A 22,673-nucleotide genomic window follows, 5' to 3' on the forward strand; every position below is an offset into this window, starting at 1 on the left:
GCACTGTTCTAAGTTTCTTAATACTCTTCATTTAAAATGATGTTCCTAATGATTGCACTCGCTGTTGGAAAAGCTGATTATTGTATATGAAATTACATTTTCCTAGAATTAAAATAATATTCTTGTTACATAAAAGTGTTCTATTTATGGATACACATTTGCTCCTCCTGGATGTACCTCTCTGGGGGCTTTTAATTTGAATTGAATTCCTTTTCATATATTATGCTTTAGTGTCCTTAAAAGGTTTCATAGATTCAAAGTGGTTAATAAAGTTATCTCTATGAATACTGTAGGAAACATATTGTTTTTGGATTGCTGGTTAGTAGAAAAACATGAGCGGTGTATTGAATGAAGGAGATATTATAGTTATGTTGCTTAGTGATGTTTGCTGAGGGCAATGAAAAGTGCTTCTTTAAGCCCCTCTAGTTTCTCTGCTTCTCTTTAGCCTGACTCCTGATTTCTTAGCTCCTTCAGTTACCACCGGACTACCTTTTTGAGGATTTAATGGTGTATGTAAGCGAGTTATCGCATGTCACAGATGTAGCTATGAGAAAGTGTGATTGCAAGAAGTAATGTGAAACTATAAATGACAGAGAAATTAGTTTGGAGTAGAACAAAGCACATGAAAAAGTGTGATCCCAGAAGTCTGCAAGGACCACTAACATTTATGGGATGTGACATGGGCAAGTCTGGCAACTAGTTACTTGACAAAGTATCAAATAGCTGTAAATAAAAAAAAATTGCATCAGGTGGGATGAATGTACAATTATAGATTTATAAATGTACTTGAAAAGAAGTCCAAATTGGCGAAACCTATCACTTCATCCCTTGCTATGCAAAATGTTATGTTCTGAAAAACAAAAAAACATTTTGGAACAGTTTTACAGAGTTACTATCAGAAAGGATGTTTCTATGTTGACCAGAACCAGCTAGAAACATATTTCTGAAACAATGTCTGCTTTCTTTTTAACACACTTTTTCATATTGCTTTTAATTGACCACACTTTAAACTCCTTTTTCTATTGGAAGGAATTTCTTTTTATATCTGAAGGACATAAATATGAAGAATGGAAATGATTAGTACCACATTACTCAATTGAGCTGTGAAACTGGTTTTGAGGACATAAAAATAATAGAAAAATGGCTCCTAAATCAGTCTCTGGGAGTGCCACATCTGTAGTTATTTCATTGCTTTCACAATTAAAAAAGGTGAATCACAGGGAAACAATATGGAGAATACAGGGGGAAGGGATGTGGGGGACAAGCAGTCTGTAAGAGAAAAAGTAAGAAAACATTACAAAACTCCGGTGTAATGCTGAAAGAAAGAGAAAAAAGTAGCTTCCTCTTGATGGCTGTGGAAGAATACAATAGCAAAACTAAAAAAGCATTCAGCCAGTCATTTGTTTGTTTTGCTATAGTTGCCCTAAGTGGGGAGGGTATGCCCAGACATGGGAAATGTGCTCACTATGCCACTAGATTCAAGCTTGCCTGGCTGATGAGGGTGATAGCCGGAAACCGGTCTCAGGATGCCTGTTTTCCAGTTCAGGAATGAGCTGGCCTTGCAGTTCGGGCTGGACTATTCCTATGAGGAGCAGGGTCAAGGCTAATTCGCATATGGCTGGGTTTTAAACTGGGGTGGCGTGGTGAGCAAAAGCATGATGGATTTAACCCAGATCGGTGAGTGGGGGTGAATATTTGATTTGTTCATCATTCCGTCTATCATTTGTTGTTTGCTTTTGTCTGCATAAGTGGGAACACTATGCCCAGACGTGGGTCCCGTGCTCCCCGTGCTACTGAATTCAAGCTAGCCTGGCTGATGAGGGGGTGATACCCGCTAACGATGTGTTCGAGGCATGTGGGCTGCTAAATTCATATCTATAGCATAGATCGCCGCCTAGTGTTGGGTCCGGATGATTGCACGTTGTTGTCCTGGAAGAGTCTTCGAAGTATCACGAGATAGGTGGCTCCTCCCCTGGACTACAGTGCGCATGGGCATCGACTCCATCCCCAGATTGTTTTTTTCCGCCATTGGGTTCGGATGTGATTTCGACGTCTGCGGTTCGGAATCAATATAAAAAACTTTTTCAAGGCCTTCTTTTACCCCGTCGGTATTGTTCGCGTTCGGTCTCGTGTATACTCCAACTCGTCGAGTCGGATATCTGAGGAGTCGGGTGACTCTTCGGTCATCGAGGCCCTGTCGACGCAGCAAGACTTCGACGGCATGGAACGGAGTCCGTTCAAGCACTGCCCCGTGTGTGGCTCGCAGTACCCACACATCGACGTACACCCTGTGTGTAACAAGTGCCTGTCGCTGGACCACGACGAGGCCAACTGTATGGCCTGTTCGAGATTCAGATCGAAGAAGACGATCAAGCTTCGGCGCGTGGCACGCCTCGAGGCCCATCGGTCGGCCCCGGCGCCGGTAAACATCTTCGAAGACCCTGAAGCAGACGAGCAAGAGCTTCAACTGCAAATTTCACCTTCATCGACAGAGGTCGAGCCCGACTACGGAGCAGACGTCGAAGGCCAAGAACTAGAAGAAAACGTCGATGAGGTAGGGGACGACGAAGAAGCATATGGGGCCATGGAAGATAGCTCGGAGGATGAGCTATGCCCGTTCGTACTCTTACAATGGCTCAGGTCACGGAATCGCCACGCGGCCTTACCCACGACCTTACACCTCGATCCACGGCCCCGCCTTCCGGCCCGGCTACGGACACCTCAGCGGAGCCGCCATTAACGAAATCGAAACTGAAACTAACAACATCGGTATCGACGAAAACAAAGATGGGCGACACGCCATCGAAACCGAAGACGTCTGCTCCGCCATCGACGCCGTCGTCTTAGGAGACCTCGAAGTCTAAAAAGGCTGTCGACCAGGCAAAGGTGCCGAAAGTGGTCAAGGAGCCAAACTCGAAGAAGGTCGTCGAGCAGGTGTCGAGCAAAGTGGTCGATTCGAAGTCAAATAAGACTATCGAGCCTACAGCGGGCAAGGCTACCGATCCAAAGGGCAAACGGGCCGTCGAGACGAAGTCGGCGAAGGGCACCGAGCCGAAGTCTGGAGTCCAGACGCAAAAGGCAAAGGCTGCCGATCCGAAGATGTCGACGTCTGCAGCCGTGGTCAGTGATCGTAGCGCAGTGGTCGAAGATACGCCTGCGCCTCAAGCGGCCAAACAGAAGTCATCGACGTTCGGGTCTTCCCCTGGAGGTGGACCGAGGTCATCGGTCGGGTCGACGAAACCATCCACTTCCTTTACGAAGCAGGTCTCGGACTCCCTCAAGCGGATACGGGACAAGGCGTCGGCGTCGGCGTCGGAGCCGAAAACACCTTCAGCACCTCAGCCGATGGCCCCACCGAAGAAGACTTCGATGCAGATCCTCTACACTCTACCGCCTAAGGTGGCGCCGAAGGCCTTTGCACCACGCTTGGTGCCCAAGGACCCTGCAGTGTCAACCCAAACTCACCCGAGCGGAAGTTTAGGTCCTCGACAACCTTTACTGGAGGAGCAGTCGGCGAATTTCATCGACGCCGACACAGGAAAACTCACGCTATACAAGAGGAAAATTACATCACAGCCTCTGGAGTCGTTTGTAATTCCTCTGAAGCGAAAAAGACCAGCACCAGAGACACCAGTACTGGTTGAACACATTCCTCCACAGCGTAGGAGGAGTGCAACACCTTCACCCACTTGCTCAGATGGAGATGAGGGTGAGCAAGATGAGGAGTATAATTTTCCTGCAAACACAGACCCTGATGAGCAGCAAGACTCGTGGATGGACACTGGTGATCAAGGGGACCAGCAGGCTGTCCATGACCCTCAGGTTTATAGTGTGAAAACGTCTCCCACCGAAGACTCAGCGGCATTTAATGCCTTGATTGAAAGGGCAGCTACAAACCATAAAGTGGAGATGCATGCTGACCCTGTGGAAGTTAACTTTCTATTTGACACTTTCTCTGCTGCAGAAAAAACTGTGAAAACTCTTCCTATGCTAAAAGGGGTCCTTAAGCATGCCACAGACATTTTCAAGGAACCCACGAGAGCAAGGGTTGTCAACCCCAGAATAGAGAAGAAATACAGACCCGCACCTGGCGACCCAACTTACATACAGGGCCAGTTGCCTTTAGACTCTTTAGTGGTCTCTAATGCCCGCAAGAGGGCGAATTCACAAACAACTGGTGAAGCTCCTCCCCCGGACAAAGAGTCAAAAGTGCTGGAGGCATCGGGGAAGAGGGTGGCAGCTCAGGCCGCCAACATATGGCGCATCTCAAACACGCAAGCTCTGTTGGCCAGATACGATAGGGCACACTATGACACCCTAGAGACACTGTTGCAACACCTACCTGATCAGTTTAAAGAGGGAGCTGAGATGCTTATACAGGAGGGCAAGCTCATCTCCAATGCTGCGATTAAATGTGCGCTCGACGTTGCGGACACGGCAGCGAGAGCGATCAACACTAGTGTGATGTTGAGGCGTCAAGCATGGCTCCGCATCTCAGGGTTGAAGCCAGAGATACAGACAACTATCCTCAACCAGCCCGTTAATCCAGACAGGTTATTTGGCCCAGAGGTTGACACCACCCTCGAAAAAATCAAAAAAGATACTGAGACAGCCAAATCCATGGGTGCTCTCCAGTCGCAGCAATTCAGAGGGAACACTTTTCGTCGCTCAGGCAATCGAGGTGTTAACAGAGGACACTTGCCACAGCAGACACCATTCAATAAAGGTGGGGCGCAATCCTCGTACCCCAAGCAGGGGAGAGGAGGTTACCGGGGAAACAGCACCAAGGGCAGAGGCAGAGGCAACAACAGCTCCCGTTCCTCTGCCGCCAACAAACAGTGACTCCCTGTCACTGCCCCCCGACCATCCAACACCTGTCGGGGGGAGACTCCAACAGTTCCTGCCGGTCTGGAAGTCCATCACCACAGACAGGTGGGTAAGGAAACTTATCCAGTACGGCTATTGTTTGGAGTTGACGTCCACTCCACCCAACATACCCCCAAAACAACGTCCTATGTCAGCAGAGCACTTGCACTTATTGCAGCAGGAGGTTCTTGTGATGCTGCAAAAAGGCGCAATAGAGCTCGTGCCAGTGGAGGAAGAAGGCACAGGGGTATATTCCCTGTACTTCTTAATCCCAAAGAAGGACGGATCACTCAGACCCATTCTGGACCTCAGGCCTCTGAACCAGTACATTCTTTCAGAACACTTCCACATGTTAACACTGCAGCAGGTTCTTCCATTGCTAAACCAGGGAGACTTCCTCGCAACCTTGGACCTCAAGGATGCTTATTTTCACATACCACTCCATCCATCCCACAGGAAATACCTCAGGTTCACCATACAAAACAGGCATTACCAGTTCAAGGTCCTACCCTTCGGAGTGACCACTGCCCCCAGAGTGTTCACCAAATGTCTTGCGACAGTAGCGGCGCACCTCAGGAGACAGAACATACATGTCTACCCTTACCTAGACGACTGGCTCGTTCAAGCCAAGTCGGAAAAGCAGTGCGCCGCAGACATGTCCCACACCATTCACCTCCTTCACAGTCTGGGGTTTTCATTAAACTATCCAAAGTCGCACCTTCAGCCAGCCCATGTGCGGCAGTATTTGGGCGCGACGATAAATACTCTGGCTGCCACAGCTCAGCCAAACCCAGCGAGGATCGACAACATCCAGTCGCTAATCCAGAGGTTCAGACCGCAACACTCACTCCCAGCGAGAGTATTCATGCAGTTGATAGGCATGATGGCCTCCTGCATCTTCATAGTCCCGCACGCACGGTTGCATATGCGTCCGCTCCAGGAATGCTTGGCGCACCAGTGGACTCAGGCTCAAGGACAGTTGAAAGACCTAGTGTTGGTGACCGGTCGGGCATACAGCTCTCTGCATTGGTGGACTCCACACAACCTTTGCAAGGGCCGACCGTTCCAGGAGCCTGTGCCACAGGTTATCATGACGACGGACGCATCTCTCCAGGGGTTGGGAGCTCATGTGCTCCACTACACGGTGCAGGGACTATGGACGACTCAGCAAAAGAAGATGCACATCAACTACCTAGAACTGATGGCAATCTTCATGGCACTCAAGTCCTTCAAGGTACATCTGTGCAACAAGGTCGTGTTGATCCGGACGGACAACATGACGGCCATGTACTACATCCAAAAGCAGGGAGGTACACACTCTCCACAGTTGTCTCATCTGGCTCAGAGCATGTGGAAGTGGGCCATTCAGAGGAACATCTTCCTCATGGCGGAACACCTCCCGGGCAAGGACAATCAGATGGTGGATCTGCTCAGCAGGTACAGCCACCAGATGCACGAGTGGGAGCTACATCCATCAGTACTCCGCCCGTACTTTCAGCAGTGGGGTCGTCCAGAGATAGACCTGTTTGCCACAAGGGAAAACGCAAAATGCCAAAGCTTTGCCGCCAGGTTCCCTCACCCACAGTCGCAGGGCAATACGATATGGATGAACTGGTCAGGCAAATTTGCGTACGCTTTTCCCCCAGCACCTCTCATCCCGCTGGTGGCAAGAAAGCTAAAGCAACATTCGATGACACTCATCCTGGTTGCTCCAACGTGGGCACGCCAACCATGGTACACCACGTTTCTAGAACTCTCCGTGGTACCGCATCAAAGACTGCGCCTCACACCCAGGCTCTTGACGCAGAACCATGGCGACATTCAGCATCCAGATCTGCAACAGCTCAATCTGGCGATCTGGCTCCTGAAGTCTTAGAGTTTGGCTACCTTAATTTGCCTCCTGAATGCATTGACATCTTCCGGGAGGCGCGAAAGCCCACTACCAGAGCCTGCTATGCAGCAAAATGCAAGCGGTTTGTCATTTACTGTACAGAACACAATATCAACCCGCTAGATGCATCCATTCCTAACATCATCTGCTATTTGTTACATCTTTACAAATGCAATCTAGCATATGCTTCCATTCGGATACACTTATCCGCCATAGCGGCTTATCTTCAAAACAGGCAGCATCTCTCTATTTTCAGGGTGCCTGCCATTAAAGCCTTCCTTGAAGGCCTAAAGCGGGTCATCCCTCCCAGGACCCTGCCATCTCCTGTATGGAACCTCAATGTGGTCCTCACCAGGTTGATGGGCCCACCTTTTGAGCCTCTACATTCATGTGAGATCCAATTCTTGACATGGAAAGTAGCTTTTCTCATTGCCATCACGTCTCTAAGACGTGTTGGTGAGCTACAGGCGCTCACGATACAAGAGCCATTTATACAAATTCATTCAAACAGGGTGGTGCTCCGCACTAACCCCAAGTTTCTTCCTAAGGTGGTGTCGCAGTTTCATGTCAATCAAACCATTGAACTGCCCACATTCTTTCCGAACCCAGAAACGGTGGCGGAAAGAATGCTCCATACGCTGGACGTCAAAAGGGCGTTAATGTACTACATTGACAGAACGAAAGCTTTCAGAAAGACACAACAGCTCTTTGTTGCCTTCTCAGCCCAGCACAAAGGCAACCCCATTTCCAAAGCAGGAATAGCCAGGTGGATCGTTAAGTGTATTCAGATTTGCTATCAGAAAGCTAAGCGCACCTTAACGGTCATTCAAAACAGCAGGCAGCTGTAGGACAGGCTGTTCTTAAAACACTTTTTCAGACTTCTGCAGCTGGCACGGGCGGCCGCCGTTAATGGAGGGACTGCTATGTATTCTATGCTATAGATATGAATTTAGCAGCCCACATGCCTCGAACTGAATATGCTACTTACCAGTATGCATCTGTTCTTGGCATGTAGGGCTGCTAACATTCATATCGCCCGCCCTCCTCCCCGGCGCCCGTAGCGGCTGCAGACTTTTTCTTGCATTCAATCATTAGCATGGACATCGCTTACACTATTACACTCCATCTTTGCCACAATGGCTAAAAACAATCTGGGGATGGAGTCGATGCCCATGCGCACTGTAGTCCAGGGGAGGAGCCACCTATCTTGTGATACTTCGAAGACTCTTCCAGGACAACAACGTGCAATCATCCGGACCCAACACTAGGCGGCGATCTATGTTATAGATATGAATGTTAGCAGCCCTACATGCCAAGAACAGATGCATTTTGGTAAGTAGCCTATTCATTCCGGTCCTGGGAGTACATGGCCTGGCAGTCCGGGCTGGACTGTTCTCATCGGGAGCAGGATCAGTTCTGATTTGCAAATGGCTGGGTCCAAACTGAAATGGCATGGTGAGTAAAAAAACGATGGATTAAACCCAGGTCTGTGACTGCGGACAAATGTTTTATTTGTTATGCATTCCGTCCATTATTTGTTCTTTTTATTTCTGTGGAAGAATACACTTCATCCAATCTAAAGAATGGTAAACCGACTATACTCCAGGTTAAGGACAAACACAAGAAGAGGAAGGAAAGAAATCAATTAAAAAGTGAGCACATGAGATTGACGAGAAAACCAATCAGTGATAAGCAGTGTGTTGACTTGTAGACCACTCTAAGAATTGGTATTCTACTCAATACGTCTTTTTACTACTGACAGCCAAAGCTGTCTGTTTGTGAGACCAAAAATGTAGAGAACGTCTGAAACCTTAGAAAAATCTCATAAAATCTCATAAAAGAGTTATTTGGCTGCAAAGAAAGTGCACAATGATAAGGACTGGCTGGACTTATATGAGATCTGTACTTCCAATACCCAAAGACCTTTTGGGCCTAATATGTAAAAAAAGATGTATCCCCTCAATAAAATAATGCCCCAGGAGAAAGCTGGATGTCTTGTATTAGGTCGTTTTGTCAGCAGCTTGCCCAGTTTTGTTAATTTGAAGGACATCACTCATGGCAGTAAGCTGCAATTGATCGAACACAAATTATGAAGGTAATCCACAAAGGCAGCACGGATGGAGCACAGCATCCAAATTGTCGGCCTAATCCGTTTTTAGGTCTCACACAGGCAGTGCCTGCACTGCCTCTCCGAGGCATTAAGTAATTAGTAATACCAGCGAAACTCCACCCATTGCTTTTCTTTTGGATTAGAAAAAGCTTGATGCAGCCGCCTTTAAGCAGCACCTTAACTCCCGTCTGCCCAAGGAAAAAACTAATAGGGACAGCGTAGACGTAGTAGCTGCTAGTACTAATTCCTGGCTCACTGAAGCCATCAACAGTAGCCTGCCATCGTCCCGCAAAAAAACAATTATCCACAAACCTCCAGCCCCTTGGTTTAATGACAAACTAAAATCTGAGAAATCACATTGCAAAAAACTAGAGAGAGCATGGAGAAAGGACTATTCTCCTACTGCAGATCTGGCCTACAAAAAGGAATTGAAGCGCCATCACAAAGCGTGCCGCCAGGCCAGAACCACCTACGTCGCTATAATGATAAACGACGCCACAAACAAATCAAAAGTCCTTTTTGGGCTAGTCAAGGACTTAGCAGGATCAGGCACAGTGGCCGGATCTCCACCCCTGGATAGTTCCCAGTGTGAGGAACTGGCCCAGTATTTCACTACAAAGATCGAGAAAATCTATCAAGATATAGCTGAGCAAAATGAAGATAGCAGGTCCCCTCTTATCGACATTAGCATGAGCCCCACGAGCACGCTGCCGGTTCCATATGCCCTCCTGGAGGAATGGCCAGACTTTAATCCATCGTCGATATCAGTACATCTGGCTAAGATCAAATCTGGCTCCCCTAACGACCCTCTCCCCGTCTCTGTGCTCAGACTTCTGGCGGAGCCTCAGCTCGTCAGGATCTGCTCCACGCTCAATGCCTCACTACATCAGGCCAGTGTCCCGGCGTGTTGGAAACACGCCATGGTTTCTCCTCTGCTGAAGAAACCTATGGCGGATCCTAAAATCCCTGCAAACTTCAGGCCGATTTTGCTACTTCCTATCTTTTCCAAAGTATTGGAAAGACACATCTACCGACGTTTGGCCCTGTTCGTCTTGAACAACAATCTGCTGCATGATTCCCAGTCAGGATTTCGCCCAGGATTCTCGACAGAGACTACACTCTTGGGTGTTACCGAGAATCTCCGTCGGATGCTCGACAGAGGGGATACCACCGCACTGAATCTATTAGACCTCAGTGCGGCCTTTGACACCATCTCCCACGCCATCCTACTTAGAGCACTGGGCTCTTTAGGTATTGGTGGCAAAGCTCTGAAATGGATTGAATCTTTCTTGACGGATAGGACTTTCCAAGTTTTCTCCCACTCCTCGATATCTAAGGTCCATGCTTCCCCATTTGGAGTCCCCCAGGGCTCAATTCTCAGCCCTCTTCTTTTTAATTTATATGTAACTCCGCTAGCTCTCATTGCGAAACGTGCTGGGCTCACGCTATTTACTTATGCGGACGATTCGCAGATAGTCTTCTCCCTCTCGCAATCAGATCTGTCCCCTACTTCCCTTCTTCAATCGGGGCTCAGCGAAATAGCCACCTGGATGAACCAAGATTTGCTGAAGCTCAACGGGGAAAAAACGGAGATCCTTATCCTCTGGAGTAGGCCAGATCTGTGGTGCGCTAAACACTGGCCGGCGGAAATGGGCCCCATCCCACCAGCATCAGCACACGTCCGCAACTTGGGGGTTACCATAGATCAGGGCCTAACAATGCAGACGCAAGTGATGAAAGTGGCTGCTACCTGCTTTGCCATCTTGCGCTGGTTGCGAAAGATACTGTGGATGTTGCCACCCGACACCCAGAGGTCTGTGGTCAACGCCTTGGTGACCTCCCGGTTGGATTACGGCAATGTACTCTACCTGGGGGTTACTAAGGCGGTTACCCGTCGCCTTCAAATGGTCCAAAATGCTGCGGCGCGGCTACTCTGTGGCTGCAAAAGGAACAAACCTATTACACGACATCTCAGGGAACTTCACTGGCTCCGAGTGGAGAGCCGTGTGAAGTTTAAAGCCTTAAGCTACATGTATAAAATAAAAGCAGTCACGGCTCCAAGATATTTACAATCCCTGGTGACGACGTACTCCCCAACTCGCACACTGAGGTCACCTACCCAAGAATTTTTTTGTGTACCCAAGGTCAGACTTGCCAGGATGGGCGGGAGGTCCTTTGCCTCCATGGGTCCTAGGCTCTGGAATTCCCTCCCTCCGGCCATTCGTGCGGAACGCTGCTACGGCCGTTTCCGGAAGGCAGTCAAAACCTGGTTGTTTAACCAATAACTTACCATCTACTGTATGTTGCTCCAGTCTTCATTAGCGCCAGGAAACCCTATCTGGGTAGCTGTCGCGCTCTACAAGCTGAAAAAATAAATAAAATAAATAAATAAATAATTAGTAATACCAGCGAAACTCCACCCATTGCTTTTCTTTTTTGGTTTTTCGCTTGCCATTGGTCCAATCTGGCATTGCTTTTCTTACCTCGCTCCTTGTTCGCTAGTGGTCCCATCCATCACTTCCGTTTTCTTTTGTTTCTGCAGGAAGCAGCACCGACCAATTACAGTAAACATACACTGTGGGGCGATATCTTTTGATGTAGGGACTACTTTGTTGTTTTGTAGACATAGGGATCACCGAGAGCCACATGGACATCTGCTGTCCCCACCACGTCCGAGCCGCAGCCCCCCAGGCCCTCTGTTACACCCCTGTCCGCACCGCTCGCTTTCATTAGATGGTTAAAAGCACTATTTAATTCACGTCTCGCCGATGCAAGCATGACAGAGCGCATAGCAATGGCGCCCTTCTGCTTCCACTTTAATAATGGTTACCACTTATTGAAAGTGCAGCCCAAAGCACTCCTAACTCCTGAGATGCAGGTTTCAACAATTGATGCCGCTGGTGTGTGCATTTACATTGAGCCATGCAGACTTTCACTTTCACAATAGCTGGTGCTCCATACAGCGCTCATGTCCCGTTCTGGGAGTGCTGCGCAGGGCAGCAGCTATTCTTAAAGTGAAAGCGGCGTCCGCAGAATTTTTTCCAGGGGGGGGGGGGGCAAAATGTTAACGTCATTACTATCCTCCGACATGATGTGTGCCAGGTGGGGCACAAGAAAAACTGGGGCGCAGGAGGAGCAGGAAGCAGGCCGCATATGATCTCATACACCATAATAACAGAAAAACGTTCAACAGCACACTCTAAAACCAATAAATCAGTCAGTCCTGAATTAAAACTCGCGACATGAATACTTATGCACTCATGAGTCACATATTCTGCCTTGTGGGGTGTTACTTTTTCAAATCCCCTTCTGCTCCAGGGAACCCATGCAGGTTTCTTCTATTTCTCGCCTGTGGTTTCCACATCCTTTCTATTCCGAGAAAAGAAAAATCGAAATATTTTCTTGGTAATTACAATGTTTTTTGAGTCACTTTCTAATACCAAGACGTGTTACTAAAGGTGATTTACATAGGAATGAGTGGCGAGAAGGGTGAAGGAAGTGTTGCGCGCTGCACGTTTCCCGCCCAGTGCACGCGAGATCGCGCGACCGCTGCTGCCTTTTCACCTCTAACATTAATGATAATGAAGCGAACACCAACGTGCCTTCCTGTTGTGTTTATTCACTCCACACACGGTGCATATTCACAAAAGCTCGCCCCAGAGTGGAAACATTCCTATAATTTACTCCGGGGGATCTGTTGATATTCATTAACGTCGCGTGTCGCACTACGGAGGTTTGCGCAAACAGCGGGGCGTCTCAAGAGGAATACGGTCCGGGCGCGCGTATTATCCATCTAACACACGCAAGGTGTATTTCCATTACAGAAAACACAGGGTTTTTTTTCGACTACGGATACACAATGGTTATTCAGTCCCCCATTGCTGGTGTCTCGTGGAATTCCCGGAGGATTTTTTTAATTCCACTAGGGCGCTACCAGCAGGTAAACTCCCAGCAAGGATATTGTGAATAACATCCGATCTTGCTTAACCGCACTCTTCATTTGTGTCTTGAGTGCACGGTGGAATGCACTCAACCATCGAATGCCTTCGGGTACATACAAAGGCACAATGAGGAAGATACGTGCTTTCTGTTCTTGACTAAGTCATTCTTAACATGAGTATTTAAAAGGCGCAATACGGTGTAACAATTTCAAGTTTTTACATCATCTAGACTGTCTCCCATTTACCCATGAGTAACCAGATAATCGATTGCCAAAGTGCAAAATAGTGAAGTATAGAGAACTGTGATCTGGGGTACGAAAGTGTAGGGGCGGGGCAGTAACACTGGGGGCTGGGCGAGTGAGGCATGCACTTGATACAGTGGCTATCGATGCATTACTATTACTTCATACGTGGTTCCTGTTACGTCCCGGTTACAGACTGACATCCACAGCAGGTGGAGTAACATACAGAGCTGAGCAATCTTTCTCACAGAGCTGAGCAATCTTTCTCAAGTAATAAGCAGAACTTTCCGGCAGGTGCATTAACCCACCCACTCACTGTACTATCTCCAGAAGGTTACAAACAGATCTGTGCTGCAGGTACATCAGTCTACTGAGCTACCTTGGAACATGCATATGAGGGCGTGGATAGCTCCACGCGGCTTGCACAAGGATAGCTCTTGTGCAGTTTAGGACATGCTATGACTCACTTACTTTCAACTTCAAGCTGTGGGTGGGAGCAGGCAAGCCCGGGCCTTCAATCGCGCTGTAATCTTGCCTGCCGTTTTTCCGAATTCCTGCTCCTACGGTGTCACGGCCCTGGCCTGGAAACAAACACCACTGACTGCACTCCACTGTGGGGGTGGGGGCCTGTGACATTACGCGCGGGCATGGGCGCGCGGTACTTTGCAGCGTAAGATAGGTGGCGCAATGGCGCATGCAGCGTAAGATAGGTGGCGCTGCGCGCAGCACTCTCGGTCTGCCGCCATGATGTCATAGGGATTTCCATGGTGCTGCTGCCTGCTGGCCTAAATTTATACAAAAAAGAGGCCTGCCTGCTCACAAAATTAAAAGTTCCGATCTCCGATCATCATCCATTCTAATATATAACAAATAATGCATGGAAATAAAAATGGAAAATAAAAATGCCACTGACTCAGCACCAGACATTGCAGGCCGGGTGATCATCCAGGGGGGGCAAGTGCCCCCCCTTGCCCCTCCCTGCGGACGCCCATGCATGGCGCCTGCAAATACAAACAAGCGGTCGCCAAAACAACAGAAGCACAAAACGACTGAACACCGGCTTTGGCAATGCCTGCTGCTTGTTTGTATTTGCACTGCGCCATACGCACTTTCACTTTAAGAACAGCTGCCCTCCCACACAGCACTCGCATTACAAATTAAATTTCGCATGGTGATGGTGTGCTGCAAATTCAAACAGGCGACCGCCATTGCCTGCTTAACAGACAGGGACTAAAAACAAGCATTTGCAATGCAATAGGTCTCGCATTAGGAAAGTTTGAGCTATTGGTATTGTAAATGACACATTTTTTATTTATGTTTTGTTTTTGAAAATAGCAAAATTAATAGCTTTGCCATTTACAATGCCAATAGTTATAACTTTTGCAAATGTGACACCTATAGCATTTGTAATGCAATATGTGTTGTAACTATTAATGAAATCATGAAAGCATGTATGGTTCCAGCCTCACTGCTAGGGGACGATGAACCATCCCCAGCCGGCGGCTTCTCCATGCAAGAGGGAACCACAACACTCATTCCAAACAACGCCCCCTGCTTCTGCTTCTGTAGTGCTCAGTGTCCAGGTCGTAAGAGTCTGCTTTAGGGTGTGATGTGCAGAACTTTTAGGTACACGGCCATGTTAGTTCAGCAAATGCAGTAGACAAGAAGTGAATAAAAGGGACCTGCACCTTCCGAAAGGCCTCTCATTCCTGATCTACAGACATAGACAACGTGTCCGTGGGCGTTTAGTTGCTCCCGGATTCCATAGGGCAGTCTTTCTGTCCAGGGTTTTTTGTCCATGCTCCACAAAGACAGTATATTCTGATGCGGCGCACGCTGCACTGACACCATTGTTGGCACCTCACAGATTAGAGTGGAAATGTTTGTTGCTTTGGGAGGCCATCAGTGTACACACTGGAAGCGTAGGCGCTGCACCTCACAAACAGCATCTATGTCGTCAAATGCACTTTTCCACCAGTACCAGGAGTGTTTGGGACATTTCCAAAGGAGGCGAAAAACAGCTGGGTGTTTCCGCAGACACCTCAAGAACACTGTTGCACTCCTGTGATCTCCCGTGTGCCCCAGTATTCAACCGAGCCATGCTCACATACCAATTCAAGGTGATTTTCACCACTGTAGGCAGGGCACAAGTTCTAAAACAAGAGATCAGCGAGTCATGAGCCAGGAACTTAAGCATAGAAACGAAATATATAGCTGTGGCAGAGCTAGACTATACCTCGGGCACTGCAGCAAGTCTATACACTCGACCGGAAAGAGAAACAGGTGTGCACATTTGTGCATGATTTAACATGGGCACCACGCAGGCAGCCAACAGGCGTAGAAAACATTTGCCATACCTCACACCACGCCTACCAGTTCCAACTGGCATAGGTTTCGCTCTGGCACACCTCAGGACTGATACATTGCCTGCCAATCCGGGCGGAGGGAGGTGGACAAGGGTACAACTGTGTGTGACGGATTTCTTCTTACTGCACATGGCTAACACAAACCCAGACGGAAATATTAAACTGGAACACAACACAACGCACGCACACAATGGTGCAAACATGCCACAGTAAACTCCGTCTTACCTGAAAAGGAGGAGGTGCATGGCAGCCTCGGGGGCAGAGCGGGTTTGTCCGTGGCTGCCCATGATAGAAGAAGAGCCCCTTCTCCTGCGACAGACCCCGGCACAGCCTCTATCCTGCCTCCAATAACGGGAACTACTGGTTCCCATTCACAGAAGGAAGCGGGCCGCGCGCGACCGTCACGTGACTTGGGGGCGCGCCCACGGGCGAAGACAGCAGCAGCCGGAGAAGGGCTGCGCGCGAGCCGGGGGATTTTTATTTATTTATTTATTTTATTTATGCATTTTTATATAGCGCGGACTTTACCCGAAGGCGTCAGAGCGCTTCACATTAGGAACAGAAATGAAACATAATGAGAAACATTACAAAAAAAACGGAAGTCAGGCACTTTTGCCTGAGACGGGGGCGGGGCCTGCAATCCAGCAGGAAGTCCCGCCCGCCGCCACAGCCGCCGCCGCCGCCGAGGAAGAAGTGGAGCGATGAGACACTGAACACGCCGAAAAGAGCCCGGTAAGTGGTGGGGATGGGGGTCACGCGCGTGTGTATGTGTCTGGAGTGTGTGTGTGTGACTGTGGGGGAGGGGGGTGTGTGTGAGCGAGTGTCTGCCGTGTGCCTGCGCTCGCCTGTGTGTGCGCATGCAGAGGGGGGGGGGTGGGGGCTGCCTATATGTGAAGCGCTCTGATACCTGATTCGGTTCGGGGCTGGGAAATAAAAAAAAAAAAGCAAGCCTGTTCATTTCAAGCTACCCTCAGCCAGCCTCGGAAAAAACGAAAGTAATACAAAAGCGAAACTGACACTGCCACTGCAGACAATGCTGCGCGCTCCCGAGGTGAAATCCGGCACTGAAAACGCTCGTAACACTTTGGTGTCCACTCTCCTAAAAACGGATCACATTAGTTGTCGAGCTGACAGCATTCATGCTTTGCATGAATGCTAACGTCAGCTCGACCTAAAAATGGAACTTCGGCAATGGCTACCCGTAGTTTCATTTGCTTTTGATGCATTTATTTTTTTATTTGGCATCCCGCTTATCATTTCCTTTTTCTACGATTGGCTGCGCACCTTAAATGAAGGTCGTAGCCTCCTTCCATAATGCCAGCATGCTGTCAGAGGTATTGGGCTGCTGTGAGTTTGCTCAGATTCACGGGATGGTAAGACCTCGCCGGGACTCAAATCTGCATTTCTGCAGCTGTGCTTTCTGTCCCCCCCCTCCATCCCCTTCCCCTTCGTTACGCTGCCCCTGTACTTTAAAATTTCGTTTCCAAGGGGGCATGAGACATTGTAGTCTTTACACTCTCCCTTTTTAAGCATATTGGGTCTTCAGGGCCTTGGGGCGTCTATGTGCCTTTCTTATTTTCAACATGAGGCCAATTTTATCCTGCTCCCCCATCCGCCCCCATCGCTGCCATGTGCCATCCCTGCTTGTAAAACTGTTAACAAGCCATTACAGAGCCCCACGCTACTGTGGTGGTCCGCAAAAGCCTCTACACATTACATTTCCCTACCACCGCTACGCTCTCCAGCCTCTTTCCATTTTTCAGCAGCAAGCAGAGAAAATGTCAAAACGATGCAGTCTGTGGGCTGCTACTGGTCATTTAATCATGCAGATGTCGTTTGGAAGGTTGTATGATAAAGTGCAGGAGCCCTACGAGAGAAAATAGAACAAGCATTTGCCCATGCAATAGGTCTCGCATTTACTAGAGTTTGAGTTCTTGTCATTGTAGATTATAATGCCTTTTATTAATGTGTTGGTCTTTGAAACAAATAAATAAAAGGCATTGTCATTTACAATGCCAATAGCATAAACTCGCAAATGCGAGACCTATTGCATTGCAAATGCTTGTTAAAGTATGGCCCTCAGTTTTGGAGTGATACGCTTGCGCCTTTATTTCCTTACTGTATGCAAACTGCCATCATTTCTGAGTCCTAGCAGGGTTCAGTATTCCATCTGATTGACAAAAAAAGGTTCTTCAGTCAGCTGACTGCCTGGTTAGATGTTGACCAAAGTATTTTACAAAAAATCTGCAAAGCAAGTTAGAAGATTTGCCGTTCTTCTTTATTCGTTCTGTAAAGCTCTAGTCTGCTTTTTATAGGGCTGACAGAGGACTGCTTTGATCTAAACGAATAGCCATGGGTGGTCCCAAGCAATTGTTTGATGTTATTTCATTGCTTTCTTAAAAGCATGGGAGAAAAAATACTATGAATAAAGTCATTGCTTTCACTAACAATTTCCACTAAAAGCGTTTAAAATAAGTGAGTGTATTCACATTACTTTTGTTTAATATTCTTATTGCTGATGTGGATAGTACATTGCACTAGGAACACCCCCATCCCCCCCAATAATTAAAAAATTATAATTCCAGTGCCATCACCCTCTTCTTCAGTGTCCTTCATCAAAGCGCTCTCTGGGGATGCTTTCTTACCCCTACTTATCAATGCCTCCCTCAGTGAAGTCATCTTCCCAGAAGCTCTTAAGAAAGACCAGATCCTCTCACTCCTAAAGAAACCTGCACTAGATCCTGATGAACTTGCCAACTATGGGCCCATCACGTACTACCATTCAAGATCATTGAAAAAACAGTCTATGTTCAACTCCAAAGTCATATAAATGCTAACAATCTCCTGCACAACTACCAGTCTGGCTTCAAATCACGCTGCAGCGGTAGGCGTGGCTTGCAGCCGTGCATGATGGCCGCATCCTAGAGGAGCTCCGGGACTACCGAGAGGTCCCCCAGCAATCCGTCCACTAATCCATACTGAAAATCAACCCAAAGCTCAAGATCCCAAACCGGAACGAGTGAGGCATCTGCCGATCGAAATTGGAGGGCGGAATATCGCTACAGCGCGACCCCAGAGACGCGACCATTGTGAAGCCTATCTGTATGACTGCAGCAGGGGCCTAGGGTAGCACAACAGTCCAGCGCGGCAGCGCCTGGATCGCAGTGGCAGCATCCGGAGCGGCAGGCGCCGTAATTCACTCAAATTGGCAGCCAGACGAAAGACCAAACAGTGGGTGGCCATGTCGGTAGAGTGCCCCGAGGACAGTGCGGGTCCTGGCACCATTCCCATACGACACAGCAAAGAAAAAGCGGCGGCGAACTAGCACCACAGAGACCGGGTGCGGGCAGACTGCCGCCATCCACGCATAGAGGTACCCTAGGCGGAACCAGTGGGGCACTATTCCTAGCCGCCAGTAAAGCGGTTGAACAGACTGAAAAGGCGTAACACGTGGAACCAGGAGAAAGGCCATCGCTGCACAGGGAGGCCCCGAGTCTCCAGGCAACGCGCAAGCACCTCGGCGCCTCACCAGTTCCCTGCTACGAGTATCTGAAAGAGACACGTTAGTGATAGATTCCTTACCTTAGTATATCCCCAGGCGTCAGACTGGATCCGGACATTTTTTGCGTAGCAGTACCCTTGCGCGTCGGTAGGCGTCGTCTGCGGCTCCGCGTCCGTCGGCGTCGTGGGCGCCGTGATGACGTCGTCGGAGTACTTAGACGCTGCCTCCGCGTGCTGACGTCAGTTCTTCTTTTTTCCGCGCCAGCAGCGCAGATCCGGAAAAAGTGGTACCTTAGTCACTTTTTGAATAAAAGTTTTTTGATCTTTTGATCATCCTTTTTCGAAGTCTTCGACTCCGAACGGTGCCGGTAGGGATGCTAGGTTTTAAGACCTGTGAGGATTGCGACCGGCTGATGTCGGTCACCGACCCTCACCGTCGGTGTCTCCACTGTCTCGGCGTCGACCACGACGATAAGACCTGTTCCGACTGCCGGGCCCTGACTTCGAAGGCTAGACGGGAGCGGTCCCTTAAGCGGCTCGAACTCCGGCAGTCGGCCCCGCGCCAAGAGAGGTCCCGGTCCGGACGGAGGTCAAGGGACCGGTCGCTTGAGAGGAGCCATCGGAGCTCCGGGAGTCGACATCACTCCTCCGGGTCGAAGTCGTCAGGTAAGCACAAGAAGTCGAAGAGACGTCATCGCTCTTCCGACTCCCCCCGACGCTCGCGGGACGCGGCCGGGGGTTCAGGTGGCACTGCCCACGCGGCTCTGTCGGAGTCGCAGGCGCCGCGTCCGGCTTCATACCCTCCGGTCCCTGGGCCTAACGTAGCGCCGGAGGAGATCGAGCGGTTCCTCATGGCCATGAGGTCCCACTCTCCTCCGACGGGCTCCGCGGCGCCTTCGGGCCCAGCGGACCCGTCTGGGGCTCCTAGCGGGTCGGGGGCTTCGGGCCCGAAGCCGTGGGGTGCTTCGGCTCCGACGCCGCCTGCTGGATCCGGTTCCCGATCCGGGTCGTTGCCGGTGGACTTAACGACCTCCCCGGCGCCGGCCCCTCAGTTGTCACCCCCGGCGCCGTACTCGGGCGGCGCCGTCCCCGATGCCTCCCTCGACCCGGTTCCGGCGCCGGAGCGGCGCCGCTGGGTGACGCTCCAGACGCCGTTCGGAGAGTTCACTTTCCATGAACCGGCCCCATCCTTTGCTAACCCTGAGTACCAGCAGATGGGTTATGAGGAGGATTGGGAGGGGTCTGAGGACCCTCTGGCACGTGAATGCCAGTCTCAGGAGGACTGGGCAGGTGAACTTGGGGAGGCCAGTGGTATAGACACTTCGCCTGACACTGGCTTTGTCTCAACTCCTACCGTGGCTATGGAGGAGGGGGCAACCTATAGTGTGGTGTTGATGAGGGCGGCCAAGGCCTTGGGCCTTGAGCTCCCGGTCGCGGCCGTGAGGACTAACCTCCTCACTGAGGTCCTTAAGCCGCAGTCATGCTCAGCCGAGCCTCTGCTGCCGTTTAAGAGACCTTAACCGACGTTCTTTTGGGCACTTGGTCCAGGCCCGCTACGGGTTCGCCCGTAGATAGGAACATGGCCAGACGCCACCGCCCGGCCCCGGGCGACCCATGTTTCCTGTCCACCCACCCCACCCCCGAGAGCCTGGTCATCCAGGCCTCCAATTCCCAGACCGCATTCCCGTCGGCTCCGCCGGACAGGGAATCCAAGAGGTACTAGCAGTACGGTAAAAAGATCTTCTCCTCCCTTAGTCTGGGACTGCGGTCTTCCAACACCGCATGCCTCTTGGGCCGCTACACCCACTCTCTGTGGGATACGGTTGCGGAAGTCCTGCCAGAGTGTCCGTTGGAGGTACGGGCCAAACTCGGCCAAGCCCTTGTGGAGGGCCGGGATGCAGCCAGATATTCTATCCGGTGTGGGCTGGATACCACCGACTCACTAGGTAGAGCGATGGCAACGACGGTGACGGTCAGACGCCACGCCTGGTTGAGGTCCGCCAACTTTTCGGCCGATGTCCAAAACACACTGATGGACATGCCATTTGCCTTTTTGGCGACAAGGCAGACCATGCGCTTGAGCGCTTTAAGGACTCCAGGGCTACGGCCAAGTCCTTTGGCCTCTCGGCCCCACGCCAGCAATCGGCTGCCTTTCATTCCTTTCGTGGCCACGGAAGGGGTGTACCCACACGCGCTGCCAGCCACGCTCCGCAGGGTAATACCCAACGAGGTGGCTGCCGTGGAAACCGCCGTGGCGGCAGTCGGGGACAACGGCGAGGTCAGTCCACACCTTCCCCCGCAGCATCCGCCTCAAAACCCTCCTAGTCCGTGCTTTCAGGCCCATGTGACGCCAGTGGGGGGCAGGGTTTGCAATCACCTCCTCCACTGGCCACTGTCACGTCGGACAGGTGGGTGCTGCAGATCGTCCGAAGGGGCTACTCCCTCCCCTTCGAGGCAACTCCTCCAGCCATGCCACCGCAGAACCACCGTGTATCGGGGGATTATTTGTGACTTCTGCAGGAGGAAGTTACGGCCCTCTTGGCCAAGGGGGCCATCGAGCGCGTTCCTGGGCCAGAAGTAGGGTGTGGTTGCTACTCCCACTACTTTCTGGTACCCAAGAAGGGCAAAGGGGGCCTACGCCCTATCTTGGACCTACGGAACGTCAACGGCTTCCTCCGGAAGGAGAAGTTCAAAATGCTGACACTGGCTCAGGTCTTAGCTGCCCTGGACCCAGGAGACTGGATGGTAGCATTGGACTTGCAGGACACTTATTCCCACATCCCCGTCCTGCCGGCCCACCGGCGCTACCTGCGGTTCACGGTTGGCCACGAGTACTTTCAGTATACCGTGCACCCCTTCGGCCTTACCAGCGCCCCACGGGTGTTCACAAAGGTGATGGCGGTGGTCGCAGCTCATCTGCGCAGGTTAGGGGTTTCAGTCTTCCCCTACCTCGACGACTGGTTGCTGAAGGCGGGCTCGCCCCAGACAGTCGGCAGCCACCTCCAGACTACGGCAGATCTCCTGCACCAGCTGGGGTTCTCCATCAATGTGCCAAAGTCACACCTGTGCCCCTCTCAGAAGCTCCTCTTCATCGGAGCGGTTCTCGACTCGGCGCGGTTTCGGGTTTATCCACCCGAACAGCGGGTCCGGGATATTCAGGCTCTGATTCCCATCTTTCAGCCGTTATCCCGGGTCTCGGTCAGGTTGACGCTGCGGCTTCTGGGGCTGATGGCCTCCTGCATCCTACTGGTGCATCACGCCAGGTGGCGGATGCGGGCTCTGCAGTGGGACTTGAAGTTTCAGTGGCCCCAGCATCAGGGCAACCTGTCCGACCACGTCCTGATCTCTGAGGGCACTGCGAGACAGCTGCAGTGGTGGCTCACGGACCGCGATTGGGTCAGCGGCAGATCCCTCTCCCTTCCCCAACCGGAGCACGTAGTTGTGACGGACGCGTCCCTCCAGGGCTGGGGAGGCCACGTGGGAGAAGCGGAGATCAGAGGCCTCTGATCTCCGGCGGAGGCCCGGCTCCACATCAACCTGTTGGAGTTACGGGCGATTCGTCTAGCACTGAAGCCATTCCTCCCCTCTGTCCGGGGGAGTGTAGTGCAGTTGTTCACGGACAACACCACCGCCATGTGGTACTGCAACAAACAGGGCGGGGTGGGGTCGTGGACCCTTTGCCAGGAGGCTCTGCGCCTCTGGCAAGGGCTGGAACGCCAGGGCGAGACCCTGGTGGCTCAACACCTGGCAGGTTCT

The 22,673-nt window shown here is 50.7% G+C and overlaps 1 protein-coding gene across 2 annotated transcripts in view; it reads left to right on the forward strand.

Moving 5' to 3' along the window:
* Positions 1–22,673, forward strand: part of SAAL1 (serum amyloid A like 1) — a 268,183-nt gene that overhangs the window by 84,489 nt on the left and 161,021 nt on the right. The gene's annotated exons all lie outside the window — the stretch shown is intronic.

This window comes from Lissotriton helveticus, chromosome 3_1 (assembly GCF_964261635.1).
Source record: "Lissotriton helveticus chromosome 3_1, aLisHel1.1, whole genome shotgun sequence".
Classification (NCBI taxonomy): domain Eukaryota; kingdom Metazoa; phylum Chordata; class Amphibia; order Caudata; family Salamandridae; genus Lissotriton; species Lissotriton helveticus.